Raw genomic sequence first — 15,667 nt, 5'->3', positions numbered from 1 at the left:
TAATTGAATTTTAGGTCTTCTACATACAGCTTTAGGTGTGTGGAAAGGCCATAGTTACATTGAAATAGCCGTTGTAATGGGCCAAAAATCGTTGTTTAAAGAAGAATCCATTTTTATTTTACACACCATGCCACCTCAGTTTTGTCCCAGTTATATGCAGATCAGTCTAACGTTGCTCCAATAGAGATGGATTGGGATACGGCCAGCACAATTACCAGTGGCTGAGATTAATTCAAGCATTCCATCCATCACTATTTAGTATACTTTTGTGTCACTCTAAGTTGGATGGGTATGCCAGGATGTGGGTCCTGTGCACACTGTGTTACTGCACCAAGCTGTACCTAGCTGATGAGCCCATAACTAAGGTGAAACCGATCCTGGGTTGCTTGTGTTCCAGTTCAGGGAGGACCTGGCCAGGCAGTACTGGCTTATCTGTTCCTATTGCAGCAGGGTCAGGACTGATTTGCTTATTGCTCGGTCCAAACTGATGTGGCATTCTGCGCAAAATAACAATGTATGGGGAAGCAGTCCCAACTAATTAGCAGTGGCTGAGATTCATTCAAGCATTCCATCCATCACTGTTTTGTATACTTGTGTGTCCCCCTATGCCCAGACGTGGGTCCCAAGCACACTGTCACTGGAACTAAGCTGTAACTGGCTGACGAGCCCATAACTAGGGTGAAACCGGTCCTGGGTTGCTTGTGTTCTGGTTCAGGGAGGGCCGGGCCGGGTGGTTCAGGCTGGACTGTTCCTGTTGGAGCAGGGTCAAAACTGATTTGCATACTATTGGGTCAAATCTGAGGTGGCATTCTGTGCAAAAACACAATGTATTGGGATGAGGCCTGAGTAATTGCCAGTGGCTAAGAATAACTGAGGCATTCGATTCATGACTGTTTTGCCTACTACTACATAATGAAAGCAGAAAACTGTACCCACTCAAGCCCATGAAAGACTCAGGTGTTGTGAGGACAGATAAGAGGATGTCGTTCTTACTCTTTATCCCCTACAATTATTTCAAACCGAGTCATTGCCATATTGAGGGATATATGGAGACAAGGACCTTCTTTCCAGAAATTCACATAATCAAATTTTGATCTAACCTACCATCAGAAAGGTACAAGAAAACTTACATGGAAATCTATAAATCTGAAATGATAACAACACAAAGCAACAGCTTGAGACTTCAAACCATGGGAATGAGGGAAAGATAACATCTCTAACAAAGACTTATTCTATACTATAATCAGAACACCACCTTATTTAGCCATGTACCAGGGCACTATCTGTTATGGATGTAATGTGTTTTAACAGTGTTAATGTTGTTACGCACAATGCGTGGGTGGAAGTCAAATACCCTAATAAAAGAATCAAATCAAATGAGAACTGTCCCGCTCATCCCAGTTAGTACCTTCTGTGTTCCAGCGAATCACAATCTGACAGTGAGAAGGTATGCCTTCTCATTCACTCAACCAACAATGTAGTGTGCATCCCATCCAGGGAATCTGGAATCACTACACTGTCTAAAGGTTGGAACTCTTCCTGGATTTTACAGAAGATATCAACAACGCTGATTCCTGAGGAAAATAAAGACTGCTAACTACGAGCCTGATTTACACTTTGGCGGATAGGATACTGTGTCACAAACATGACAGATATCTGGTCCGCCATATTACAAGTGCAGTATTTCCTGTAGCATTTGTAATATGGGGGATGGGAGATCCATCACATTTGTGATGGAGTATCCCATCTTCAAACTCTTGACCATACCCTAAGTTTGAAGAAGACTTTCAAAAACAAGCACACTTTCCCTCCCAGTTGAAAACAGCTACAACTAACAGAGTGCCATGAACATCCAGACTCCTAGAGGGATCTTAGCTGGAAAGGCCAAAAAGAAACAAGATTTAGTAATGTGTGCCAATGGGAGTTTCTAATTGCACCAATCTAATCATCAATAAACTACTGGTGTTCATGTCTTGCCCGGTGTGCTGAACTCTGTTCAGTACTTACACATGTAAATGGACACAACCAGAGATTCTAATGTAGCCAACTGAGGAGCCATTATACTAAGGAGCCCACAAACCTGTTTCTTGGAGGAAACCACCCATGAGCGAAATGTACACTTGCAATGGCTTTCAGTGTAGCAGAAAAACAACATTCTCCCCTGAGTTCCCCAAGTCCCAGAAGGAGTCACACAGAACTTAAAGTTTAGACTCCAGCCATAACTTTAGAAGGGTGATTAATTTAAGAAGAACTGAAACTCATGTCCTATGGTGTACCTGAATGATATTTGTAATGGAGAAAAATCTTCTTCTTATTATGCACAGTGTAGGCATGGCAATGAACCTGTTGTGATGTACAGTCATATTCCCCTGCCCTGAGTGCACGACTGTGTGTATCTGGTAGCCTGGTTCAGATTTTTGGTCCTGGTGCCATGCAGATCGCAACTGCGAATCCCATAATGCACCAAATGAACAGTCCCTGCGTTACGGCATGGCATACCACCATCTCCTTGCTGTGTAAACACAATGCATATTGGTGATGAAATTATGGATGGTGGAAGTTCGAACACTCACCTGTGACCAAGGCGAATTTTCATGCCGAAATGCGTAAGGATTTAATAAGTTGTTTAAGCTGCCGCACTATGACGAATAAAATGTCAGCTCAACATGAGCTGAAGCTGTGGGCTCTTCTTGAGCTTTGCAATACTTACCACAGGATTCTCCATTCCTGTCTTTCAGAGCCTGCCCTGCAGATTCGGAGGCCCCTGAAAAATTGAGGTTTTTGGGACTGTGTTTATTGAGGGGGCATGACACGATCTTCTACCACACCAGTCAATGGATTTCCACGAATATTTGGTGACGAAAAAGAGAAAGGGAAATGAGAGACGAGTCGTCCTCTCTCGGGCAGTCTTCGTGTTTCTCATGCCGAGCAAATATTCTGTGTGGCAGCAATGGTGGTATGCCATGCCGTAATGCAGGGACTGTTTGGTATAGAGTCAAAATATCGAGTTTTTATTATCGACTAGGCATAAAATCGAGTAAAAAATATAGAATAGATATAATATCGACTAGACAGAATATAGACTACCAAAATATCGACTAGAACATTTTAATATCGAATAGAATGGACCTAATATCAAATCAAAACTATAGAATGGACATAATATCGAATCAAAAATATAGAATGGACATAATATTGACTAGACAGAATATAGACAACAAAAATATCGAATTTAAGGTAAGTTAATATTAATTTTTTATTTTTGTGTAATATAATTCTGTAGCGGGTTGTGGGTTTATAGGGGAATAAGGGTGGGAAGTAATTTAATTAACAAAAAATTAAATATGTTATTTTATTTATTGGTATTTATTTAGAATTATTTGTTAATTAATTATTAATTGGTATTTAATTAAAATATAATTGGTAATTATTTTAAATGAATAATTAATAAATATGTTAATTTTAGTAATTTATTTTCTGTAGCGGGTTGTGGGTTTATAGGGGAATAGGGTGGGAAGTAATTTAATTGTGATTAATTAAATATGTTATTTTATTTATTGGTATTTATTTAGAATTAATTGTTAATTAATTATTATTTGGTAATTAATAAAATATAATTGGTAATGAATTTTAAATGATTAATTGATAAATATGTTAGTTTTAGTAATTTATTTTCTGTAGCGGGTGGGTTGGGTGTTTATAGGGGAATAGGGTGGGAAGTAATTTAATTATAATGAATTAAATATGTTATTTTATTTATTGGTATTTATTTAAAATTAATTGTTAATTAAGTATTAATTGGTAATTAATTGAAATATAATTGGTAATTATTTTTAATTGATTAATTGATAAATATATTAATTTTAGTAATTTATTTTCTGTAGCGGGTTGTGGGTTTATAGGGGAATAGGGTGGGAAGTAATTTAATTATAATTAATTAAATATGTTATTTTATGTATTGGTATTTATATAAAATTAATTGTTAATTAATTATTAATTGGTAAATATTTAAAATCTAATTGGTAATGAATTATAATTGATTAATTGATAAATGTTAATTTTAGTAATTTATTTTCTGTAGCGGCTTGTGCGTTTATAGGGGAATAGCTTGGGAAGTAATTTAATTGTAAGTAATTAAATTTTGAAAATATTTTTTATGTCTAATTTTTATTTATTTTTATATTGTAAAATAATGTATTGGTAATGGTAAATTATTAGTATTAGTAGGTAATTTTTATTATTAGCTAATTTTTAGTTGTAATTTTAATTGATTTATTAATATATTTTATAAAATTGTAAAATATTTTAATTATTTTGTAATTGGTATTAATATTTATGTTATTTATATTAAAATATGAAGTATTTACTTTCCCTACTGTTGCACTCATTGGAGTGGGAATAGTAATTTTTATCCCTACGCTATTCAACGCTTTCCCTACTGATGCACTGCCTGGAGTTGGAATAGTAATTTTTACCCCTATGCTATCCAACGCTTTCTCTACTGTTACACTCACTGGAGTGGGAATAGTAATTTTTATCCCTACGCTATCCAAAGCTTTCCCTACTGTTGCACCCTCTGGAGTAGGAATAGTAATTTGTATCCCTACGCTATCCAACGCTTTCCTTACTATTGCAGTCACTGGAGTGGGAATAGTAATTACTAACCCTACGCTATCCAACGCTTCCCCTACTGTTGCACTCTCTAGAGTTGGAATAGTAATTTTTACCCCTATGCTATCCAACGCTTTCCCTACTGTTGCACTCACTGGAGTGGGAATAGTAATTTTTACCCTACACTATCCAACGCTTTCTCTACTGTTGCACTCTGTGGAGTTGGAATAGTAATTTTTACCCCTACGCTATCCAACGCTTTCCCTACTGTTGCACTCTCTGGAGTAGGAATAGTAATTTATATCCTTATGCTATCCAACGCTTTCCCTACTGTTGCACTCACTGGAGTGGGAATAGTAATTTTTACCCCTACGCTATCCAACGCTTTCTCTACTGTTGCACTCTCTGGAGTTGGAATAGTAATTTTTATCCCTAAGCTATTCAATGCTTTCCCTACTGTTGCACTCACTGGAGTGGGAATAGTAATTTTTACCCCTACGCTATCCAACGCTTTCCCTACTGTTGCACTCTCTGGAGTGGGAATAGTTATTTTTACCCCTACTCTATCCAATACTTTCCCTACTGTTGCGCTCTCTGGAGTGGGAATAGTAATTTTTACCCCTACGCTATCCAACGCTTTCCCTACTGTTGCTCTTTGTGGAGTGGTAATAGTAATTTTTGAAAATGTTACTAAATAAAACCACAGTGGGTCAGAAAACAGTCTCTGCTCCAGCAAGTGCATATTCATACTTCCCAGAAACAGCCTTCCTGAAAATGCCGCTCACACTGTTTGCAGCATTCCACTCGATCGTGGCAGGGCTCTTCAGACGACCGGGTCGGCCGTTATAAATCCAAAGATTAAGTTACCCACTTTCAAAGAGCCACATCCAGGAAGGTTTCAATCGTGTTTTATTCAAGGAAGCTGCATCTTGTACAACAAAGATTTATTTTCCAGGTCTCTGGTGCCTGACGCGTTTCATGCGATTCCGCACTTCCTCAGAGGCACATCGTGAAATCACCACTTGCAGCCGAACAGTCTTTAAATGGCAACCATTGGCCTTGGTGGGCGTTGCTGGGAAGGCGTCACCTCCCGCTCAGCCTCTTGGTTATAGTAGTGCCTTGATAAGCTCCAGTGAGTGGCTGCATTCGGATAAAATGTCACTAAATAAAACCACAGTGGGTCAGAAAACAGTCTCTGCTCCAGCAAGTGCATATTCATACTTCCAAGAAACAGCCTTCCTGAAAATGCCGCTCACACTGTTTGCAGCATTCCACTCGAACGTGGCAGGGCTCTTCAGACGACAGGATCGGCCGTTATAAATCCAAAGATAAAGTTACCCACTTTCAAAGAGCCACATCCAGGAAGGTTTCAATTGTGTTTTATTCAAGGAAGCTGCATCTTGTACAACAAAGATTTATTTTCCAGGTCTCTGGTGCCTGACGCGTTTCATGCGATTCCGCACTTCCACAGAGGCACATCGTGAAATCACCACTTGCAGCCGAACAGTCTTTAAATGGCAACCATTGGCCTTGGTGGGCGTTGCTGGGAAGGCGTCACCTCACTCTCAGCCTCTTGGTTATAGTAGTGCTTTGATAAGCTCCAGTGAGTGGCTGCATTCAGATAAAATGTCACTAAATAAAACCACAGTGGGTCAGAAAACAGTCTCTGCTCCAGCAAGTGCATATTCATACTTCCAAGAAACAGCCTTCCTGAAAATGCCGCTCACACTGTTTGCAGCATTCCACTCGATCGTGGCACTCTCCGATCCCAGCATTCATTGTACTATCACTACACTTACCAGCATCCACTGTGGGGTTTAGCATGAACTTTCAAAGGTGATTGGAACCATCTGGGCTGTCTTACAAGCGTCCTTGAGGAAGAGGCCTGTTGCCTTGAAACGCGTCGGACAATACCTTGTAACCCTGCCTGAAAAAGCTGTCTCTCTGTGTTTAATAAAGCCACATGGCTCAGTAATATATATATATGCATACAATTCCTCTCCCACTCCGGAAAGGAGGTGAGTCGAACACGCTGCACAAATGATTCAATCACTTTAATTCGAGCAGTACAAAGGGCAATCCTGACGCGTTTCACTTGACTTCAAGCTTTTTCAAAGGTCAGCCCCGGCAAAAGGAAGGCAGCACATTAGTCCCAGTGATTATTTTATTAGCAATACCGGCCCTCTAGTGGACACCTCATCATAGGTTTTTAGCGCAGCATGCTGGTTTTAGTAGTTTCACAGCCCTCCAGTCCATAAATGCCGATATTTTTAAAAGCTGTCTCGCTGGGACAAAGGTTCCCAGTTGTGTAGTTCCTCCCTGCAGCCCATATTTTACGAATTTGCTAAGGAAACATACCAAACTCCAGTGTTTGGTGGCACCGTTTCCCCAAGTTCGTTTTACCGAATCATCATGGTGGGTCCGTGGTGGGGAAACCTGGCGCTCTGGCTGTCGGTTCGTTAACTCAGCGACTGGACCACGTCGCCACAAATGCATACAATTCCTCTCCCACTCCGGAAAGGAGGTGAGTCGAACACGCTGCACAAATGATTCAATCACTTTAATTCGAGCAGTACAAAGGGCAATCCTGATGCGTTTCACTTGACTTCAAGCTTTTTCAAAGGTCAGCCCCGGCAAAAGGAAGGCAGCACATTAGTCCCAGTGCCCACTGTGGGCTATAGCATGAACTTTCAAAGATGATTGGAACCATCTGGGCTGTCTTTCAAGCGTCCATGAGGAAGAGGCTTGTTGTCTTGAAACGCGTCGGACAATACCTTGTAACCCTGCCTGAAAAAGCTGGCTCTCTGTGTTTAATAAAGCCACACGGCTCAGTAAGTGCTGTCGAGTGCTCCTTCAGAACCCCTGGGGCTCTTGGAATGCAATATATATGTATATATATATATATATATGTGTATATATATATTTATATACACGCACGCAAAATGCAAACTGCAACTCCGGTCTCCCAGGAACAGAAAGCCAGCACGAATCCAAATATAAGGCAAGATGTTATTTATTCAGGTAAAAAGCAGTAAACGAAACTGACGCGTTTCGGGCAGTTGCCCTTGTTCACAGTCAAACATTACCCACAATGCCTGGTTTTTAGGTCGAGCGTAGCGATGGACCTCTTCTATACTTTAATATACCTATATGCTTACTGAATATGTCGGACGCGCGCATTTTCCGTCTCGGATTTGGCCTCGTGAGCGCTCTTTTGCTACTGGCTGTTTGCTGTGAATGTGTGCGAGTGCGACCCTGCCATGCGCCTTGGAAACCGAAACCTAAGAGCCGCGCGACGTGAGCTGTCTACGGTAGAAGCTCACGCGCGCGGCTCTTAGGTTTCGTTTTGACTTGTTTTATATCTGTAATCCGTTTTTACATAAACCCTGCACTAAAATTAGCTTTAAATAAAGCAAAGCCTTTAAAAATAAGTATGTATTTTTTATGTGTACTCACTTTGGGGTAAAGGGGCCAGTAACTGGCGACAACGCAAATATATATCTATCCTCGCTGACGTGTGTTGCGTGAGAGCTATGCAAGTCATCACTTGTCTGATTTCCCCACTCGAGCTGGTAAGCTGGTGTCCCTCTGCATGCCCGAGGCACAGGGACTCCCACCGTGTCACGATCACGGAGGAGCTGAGAACACTCATTGAAAATGAGGTGCTGTTGTCACAGGGCGATTGAGCCAGAGCGAGAGAGATGCACAGGCAGAAACGCATCCCGTGCGGCAGTGGCGACGGAAGCCGGGTAGATGCTGACATCCCGGTAGTCGTGGAGTCCAACCACCTGGAACTGGGGCTGAGGTCCTAAAGGGGATCAGAGGACGTGGCCACCAAGGCTGGGGTCCCCCGGGACAGAGGTACCAGCAGCCGTCACTCCTGGAACCATGGCTTCACTGGCCATGGTGAAGAGAAGCCGCAGCCTGGGGTACAATCCTGTGGGCACCTCGGAGAACACCAAGGGGGTCGAAAGTGAAGGCTCGGAGCGAGACCGTCTCCTAACTGGGGTGAATAACTATGGCTGTTACATGGGAGAGAAACAAGGTCTGACCCCCCCTCATATGCACCCTGATGAGGAGGTCCTCCGGCGGCGCCTCAAGTATTTCTTTATGAGCCCCTGTGATAAGTTTCGCGCGAAAGGAAGGAAACCTTACAAGTTGGTGTTGCAAGTGATCAAGATTCTCCTCGTCACCGTTCAGCTTATTCTCTTTGGACTCAGCAACCAGATGGTGGTGACGTTCAAAGAAGAGAACAGTATTTCTTTCCGGCACTTGTTCCTGAAGGATTACACGGACGGCTCAGGTGACACGTACGCCATATACACCCGAAGTGACTTCTATGATTACATAAAGTATACTGTGGATCAATACCTGGCTCTTCCAAATGAGACAACAGGGCGCTATGCCTATGTGCACGGAAATGGCCCAAACCAATCTGCCCTCCTGCTGTGCCAACAGTACTACCGCAAAGGTAGCATCGACCCAGCTAATGACACATTCAGCATCGACCCTAGCATCATTTCAGAGTGCATTGGAGTGGAGCCCTTCGAGCATCTTTCATCTCCTAAAGAATATGCAGCAGTTTACAGCAACCTCACGCTCAAGTTTCACAAGCTCATCAACGTCACCATCCAGTTCAAACTTAAGGCTATTAATATTCAGACAATCATAAACAATGAGATCCCCGACTGCTACACATTCACAATCACTATCACATTTGACAACAAAGCCAACAGCGGGCGGGTTAAGATCCTTCTGGACAACCAGGCGCACATCAAGGAGTGCAAGGACCCCAGTGTGTACGGGCACGGCGACAACCATCTGCGACTGGCATTTGACATTCTGGTGATTTTTGTCTGCATTCTGTCTTTCATCCTGTGTGCTCGCTCCATCTTGAGGGGATTGGTGCTGCAGCATGAGTTTGCAAAATTCTTCCTTACTCAGCACAACCAGGGCATCTCGATTTCTGATCGCCTGGAGTTTGTGAACGGCTGGTACATGCTCCTCATCATCAGCGACATCCTGACAGTGACTGGGACGGTGATGAAGATTGGGATAGAGTCCAAGAATTTTGCCAGCTACGACGTGTGCAGTATCCTGCTGGGCACATCCACGCTCCTGGTGTGGGTCGGGGTCATTCGCTACCTAAGCTTCTTCCAGAAGTACAATATCCTGATTGTCACCATGTGTGTTGCTCTACCAAACGCTTCTGTTGCTGTGTTGCTGTTATCTACCTGGGTTACTGCTTCTGTGGGTGGATTGTGCTGGGACCGTACCATGCCAAGTTCCGTTCCTTGTCCATGGTATCAGAGTGCCTCTTTTCGCTCATCAATGGAGATGCCATGTTTGTAACGTTTGCGGAGATGCAGCAGAACAGTTACCTGGCGTGGCTTTTCAGCCAGGTCTACCTCTACACCTTCATCAGCCTCTTCATCTATATGGTGCTCAGCCTGTTCATTGCCGTAATCACTGGCTCCTACGAAACTATCAAGCTCCAGAGCATGGAAGACAAGCAGGTGACTGCCCTTTATGCGTACATTGCTGAGTACAAGGACAGCCCCGGATCTGGCAAATTCCAAAATCCAAGCACCTCTGCTTGCTCCATTTTTTGCTGCTGTCAACGCAGATCTTCCATGGACGATGACACGCTTGTGATCAACTGATCTTCCAAGACTGCCTCTCAGCTAAATGTTTGTGAAGGATGGACTACATAACCTCTGTGCCCTCTAAGGTTCTGAGTGGAGCCAACGCTTCTTCTGAACATCCAATCTCGGAGGTGGAGACCCTCCCAAGCTGTGACTTAGAACGGATTCCTGATCAGACCTTTTTATACAGGAAGGAAGAAGACTCCTAGTGTGGCTCGAATGACAGTCTTAAACATTTTGTACTGGAGATGTTGTCCACTCAAAACACTTCTCCAGAACAAATAGAATTCCTTCAGTGTTGGGTTCTGGAGTCCAACTCCCCAGCACATATGTAAGCTGGAAGATGGCACTCACCACACACATACCTTATATTGGAGTTTGACGTCTCAGAAGTACTTTTATTCTCGGCCTCGCGACCCCAAGAAAACACTGACAAGGGGCAGTGCCATCCAGACATGTTACCAATTTCCTCCACTCCACCTTTTCCCACAAAAGTGTTACTACAAAGGCAATGCTGCTAGTGGAGCCAGCCTCTGCCCCCCAAATTATAAAACTATAACTTTGCTTCCACACACTGCTTGGCTACATTCTGAAACAAGGCTGTTTTCAACATGCCATACTACAGATGTCACTGGAAGATTTTGCAATGAACATGGCCTTATTGTATAGCGAGGAAATAATTGTGTTTGTACAGTGAACACCTAGATTATGTCTTAGGTTTACTTGAAATTGCACACAGAACTGTCTGCCGTGACTATGCTTGGAGAAAACCTGTCATTTTTTACCTTTGCTATTTAATTTTTATGAAAAAATATAGGAGTTTTAAGTTTTGTCTTAATGCAGCCCAAACTGCAGCTCGAATTCTAAAGAGCTAAGCTGAGCTTTGATGAATCAGGTTGGAACCCTTTTCGACTTGTGTAAGAAAGCATCCCCTTTGATCAAAATCACTCCATTACCCCCTTTTTAGGTCTCGCCTGGAATTAGCATCCGAAGGATGCGTCCAGGCTGGAGACTTATAGTCGTCTGACTCGGGGGAATGAAGGACAAGAATGTGCCACGCGCTTCTCTTCTGCTGGATTTGACTGCGTGCGCGCGCTTTTCCTTCAGCATGTTTCTTTGGCTGTGTGAGCGTGTTTTCGGTTTCGTTTCTTAGAGCGCGATCGCTTTCGTTCATTGCTTTTGTTTTTTAGGCTTTAATGAAGTACTTATTTTATTATGTGGGCATTTTTATATAGCCAAGACGTTGCACGAATACATCTAAAGTCATTTTTATATAGCGCAGACTTTACTTGAAGGCGTTAAAGGGTTTCGTTCCTTCTTTTCAGTGCGCGATTGAAGGTGTCAACACAGACACACACACGCAGGCACCCAGACGCAGGCAGACACATACAGGCAACCCCCTCTCCCCTCCCCTCTCTTACCTAACAGGGCTTTGCGCGCAGATTTAACATCGTGGACGTGCATGCCCAGCCTCCCGGCGCCGTGCACATCTCCTGTCTGTCCCACATTCACACAGCACCTCTCTCAATCACGCACACAGCCCCCCCAGAACACACACACAGACACGAATATACACACACCCGCCCCCCCCCCCCACAACTAAGCCCTACTCACCCATCGACGTCCTCAGTCGCCCCTCCTGACTTCTGCAGCCACCACGCGACAGCCGTGACGCTCCCGAACTTCCGGTTTCGTGACGTGCACGCTCACGGCTTCTTTATTTCTTCTTTTCCTTCCACGCTGCTATAATGGAGTAGTCCGTCGTTTGTCTCTACCGGTGTTAGTGTCTCTCGCACTGATGCTGATGTTGCAGAAAATGCGCTTGGCGGTGGGATACTTGTTTCTTTGAACACCCCTCCTCCTTCCCTCACAGCGGTAATTTACTGGAAGATTGTAAGTCTGTGCGCAGGAGGGTAACTGAGAAGCCGCCTTTATACTACAGCGAGGGGCTAACTTCAGCACAGCATGCAGCTTCTACTTTTCTGGTACGTTCATCTCAATAAGTCAGACCAAGTACGGAAGCGCTCTTTCAGTGTGGGTATCCAGGCGCTGCCCATGTGTACGGGGATCGAGTGATTCGCCTTGCATGGCAGGTTGCTGCGCTGACACCGAGACTGTAGCTCGGGTCTGCAGCTCCCAGTCGGCAGTTCTGGTCGCTGCGCCACATCTCAACCCCATTGTGACGCTAGGCGTAGCTTCCTTTCGTGCAGGTGGTCCAGTGTCACCTGGGCACAGAGTCCCGAGGGGCCCAAAGAACCCTGATTATACCTGTATTTTATAATTCATGCAACAGCCAGGGGGCATTTCCTTCCGTGCCCTAGTGCCCGTGGCCCACTGCCTTCGCACCTGTTTGTGATCGGTAGGAGTTTGGCACTTTGTCCATTTTTTGGCAAGTGGCGGCTCAGTTACGTATTTATTGCCACTAGTGCCACTGACTTCGGAGCTTGCTGACAGCTGTCTAGCACTCGAACGGCGCATTTCTACATTCCCCGTAGGAATGAGAGTCAGAGGACTTTGACACGCCTGCAGTTTGCATTTGTGAGAAATCTAGTCATGCTGTTGCGAAACTTTATTCCAAGAGCCGGGTCTCTCAGTAAGTGCATGAAATGGAAAAATGGAAGTGCAGGTATCCTCTCCCAGGGTAAGTACTTGCTTCTGAGAGGTGCCGGTACTCTCCAGTTTAAAGTACTGTACCTCTGGTGAGAAGTGCGGGTACTCTCCCAGATGGACCCTGAGAAAGAATGATGTAGATGCCTCTCATTGTGCGTTTGATTATATTTTGATTATATATAATTTACATATGGCGGCCGCCGACAGAGAGTAGGATCTGACAGTCTGTTTTCAATTGTTTTTGCTCTAACAATCCAGTATGAGTCTCGTGATACCAGCACGGTATTCACGGTACAAACGCAGAAGCTAGGTGGATGCGTCAAGGATAACCTGCAATACAGGTACAGTCCTGGAGGATTACTGAGACCGTATGTCTCTTAACGCTTCAATATTCATTGTAGTACTGAGCACAAGTGCTCACCGTCTGTTTTTTTAAATCTTTTTTAGATGGTGACCAGGGGTTTTAGCAGGAGGTAAGCGCGACTGAGAACCGAACTGGCATAACTAATTGCAATTCTGATATTTTACAGGTATTGACGGCGGCTATTGATGTTTGTTTCAGCTTACGGTGAATTATAACAAGCAATCTGAGGTAAGAGGCTTCAAAATTCCTGTCACAGTAATACAAACCATTTGACTAGCTAGCGAGTTGTCCGGTACTTATGGCGTTTTTAGTCAGTTTCAGTTTATGGAATGTGTACACTGGATGTCGAAGACTGCTTTACATAGAGGAAGGTAGGGCAACCCACATACATGTACACACAAAAATGGGTTTATGCAACAAAACATAAATACAAAATGTGTAATTTACAATACCAATAGCTCAAACTGTCCTAATACGAGACCTATTGCATTGCAAATGCTTGTTAATTCCAGTGCACACCATGTGACTTCAATAAACATAGAGAAAATACTATTACGGTATATTTGTGCGTCACTGAGTATATGGGTTGCAAATACATACTCCTAATGTTTAATCCACATGGAAATGCAAAAGTTAATATGACTGAAGAAATTCATTGGATTAGACCAAGATTGTATCTGCATAAATGCCTAGATAAGGTCAAAACAGTGTAATACCATTAGTGCAAAGTTGATGTGCAAATTAACGCAAAATGTAAACATATCACTCTGTGCAAAAAAGGCAATTCAGTTATAGAAATATAAATACTTAAAAACTTCTCAATACAAAATTAATTGTTATTATAAAAAACTGCCTTATGCTGATGTTTAAAATATACAAAATGTGAACTTCCACACTCTGTGCAAATCGCGCAAATAAATACTTCTGCTATTAAGACCAAGCAAACACAATTTACAACCCTGCAGGGACATCTCTAAATGATGGCAACCCTGTATATCTAAAACAAATATTTAGGGACATCTACTAATGATGGCAACCCAGCAGTTCTCATAAGTCCACACCCCGTCTGGTAAATCTCTATGTTGTAACTTAAATGTGCTAATAACACCATAATACTATGTGTTAAACTCAAAATGGAAAGTAGTATAATCCACTCTTAATCAAAATAACCCCCAGGGCAAAGAAAAATTAAAAGGAAAAAATGACTGGAATAAACAATGAGGGATGGCGAGAAACTTAACAGGAGGCCTCAAGGAACAATAAAGCAACCAAATGGGTGGATGGGCTAGGGTATAGATGCATCTATGATCCTGATTACATGTACCATCCTATAAGAAGTGATATAAATCTTCCGTGGTGTTAAGCCCATTTGGTACCTTAGTATCTAACTCTAATATCATTTTCGACTCCATTTGGCGTAATAACTTGTCCCTGTCCCCTCCTCTGCGTGGTTGAGTAACAGCTGTCAACACAAAATAATTCAGGCACTCCAAATTGTTATTGTGGACCCTTCTGAAGTGCCTGGCGACTGGATACGTGTTGTCATTGTTGACAATAGCACGTAAGTGCTGTAATATCCTGGGGTGTACCGCAGGCCGAGTGCTCCCGACGTACCTCAGGCCGCAAGTACACGTCAGGACATACACTGCGTATTCAGTCCGGCAGTTGTAGTTTCCTTTTATCGGCAGTGGAGCTGGGCTAAATGGGGTCATGTAGGAGCAGGTATTGATACCAAATTTACACGCCCGACAACTGTTGCATTTGAAAAACCCGTTTTTTGGTGGCAACCGGGTTTTCTGTGTAAGGAGTTCTGGAAAGGGATTGGAGACGTGACTACGTAAGGAGGGTCCCCTCCTAAACGTAATGATCGGATTGGCAGGAAGATCCCCTGCCAAAACCCCATCTGTCTGCAGAATGAGCCAACTCTTTGTCATGATAGACCAGATTTTCCTGTCCTGGCAGCTAAAGGATGTTAGGAACCTTATTTCAGAGTTCCCAAGATCCCCCTTGTTCTTCATATTTCCATTGGTTTGTACCAATAGGGACTCTCTAGTTCTTTGCTGCATTTTAGTGACAACTCTTTTGAGGGTTTGGCCATTATACCCTCTGGTCTTAAATCTGTTGACAGTTTCTGCTATACACTTCTCCATTTCCTCAGAGTCGCTGCAAATTCTTTTTAATCGAAGTAACTCCCCATAGGGGATGTTATCGATAGTATGTCGCGGGTGGGCACTACTTGCGTGCAACGTTGAGTTGCCCGCAGTCTCCTTCCTGTAGAGGGTGGTTTTCAACAAGTCATTTTTAGGATATACCTTGACATCCAAAAAATTTACCGATTTCTTGCTGATATGGTGCGTAAACTTAAGATTATAATCATTAATGTTTAATTTCTTAATAAAATCTACCGCACTGGCTTCATCGCCCCTCCAAATTAAAA

At 43.1% G+C, this 15,667-nt stretch overlaps 1 pseudogene; it reads left to right on the top strand.

The window, feature by feature from the left end:
- Positions 1–8,312: 8,312 nt before the first annotated feature.
- LOC147722786 (mucolipin-1 pseudogene) lies at positions 8,313–10,647 on the top strand (annotated as a pseudogene).
- Positions 10,648–15,667: the final 5,020 nt, after the last annotated feature.

Source organism: Lissotriton vulgaris, chromosome 4_1 (assembly GCF_964263255.1).
Source record: "Lissotriton vulgaris chromosome 4_1, aLisVul1.2, whole genome shotgun sequence".
NCBI lineage: Eukaryota > Metazoa > Chordata > Amphibia > Caudata > Salamandridae > Lissotriton > Lissotriton vulgaris.
Note: the sequence above shows the minus strand (reverse complement) of the source record. Positions and strands in the feature narration are given on the sequence as shown.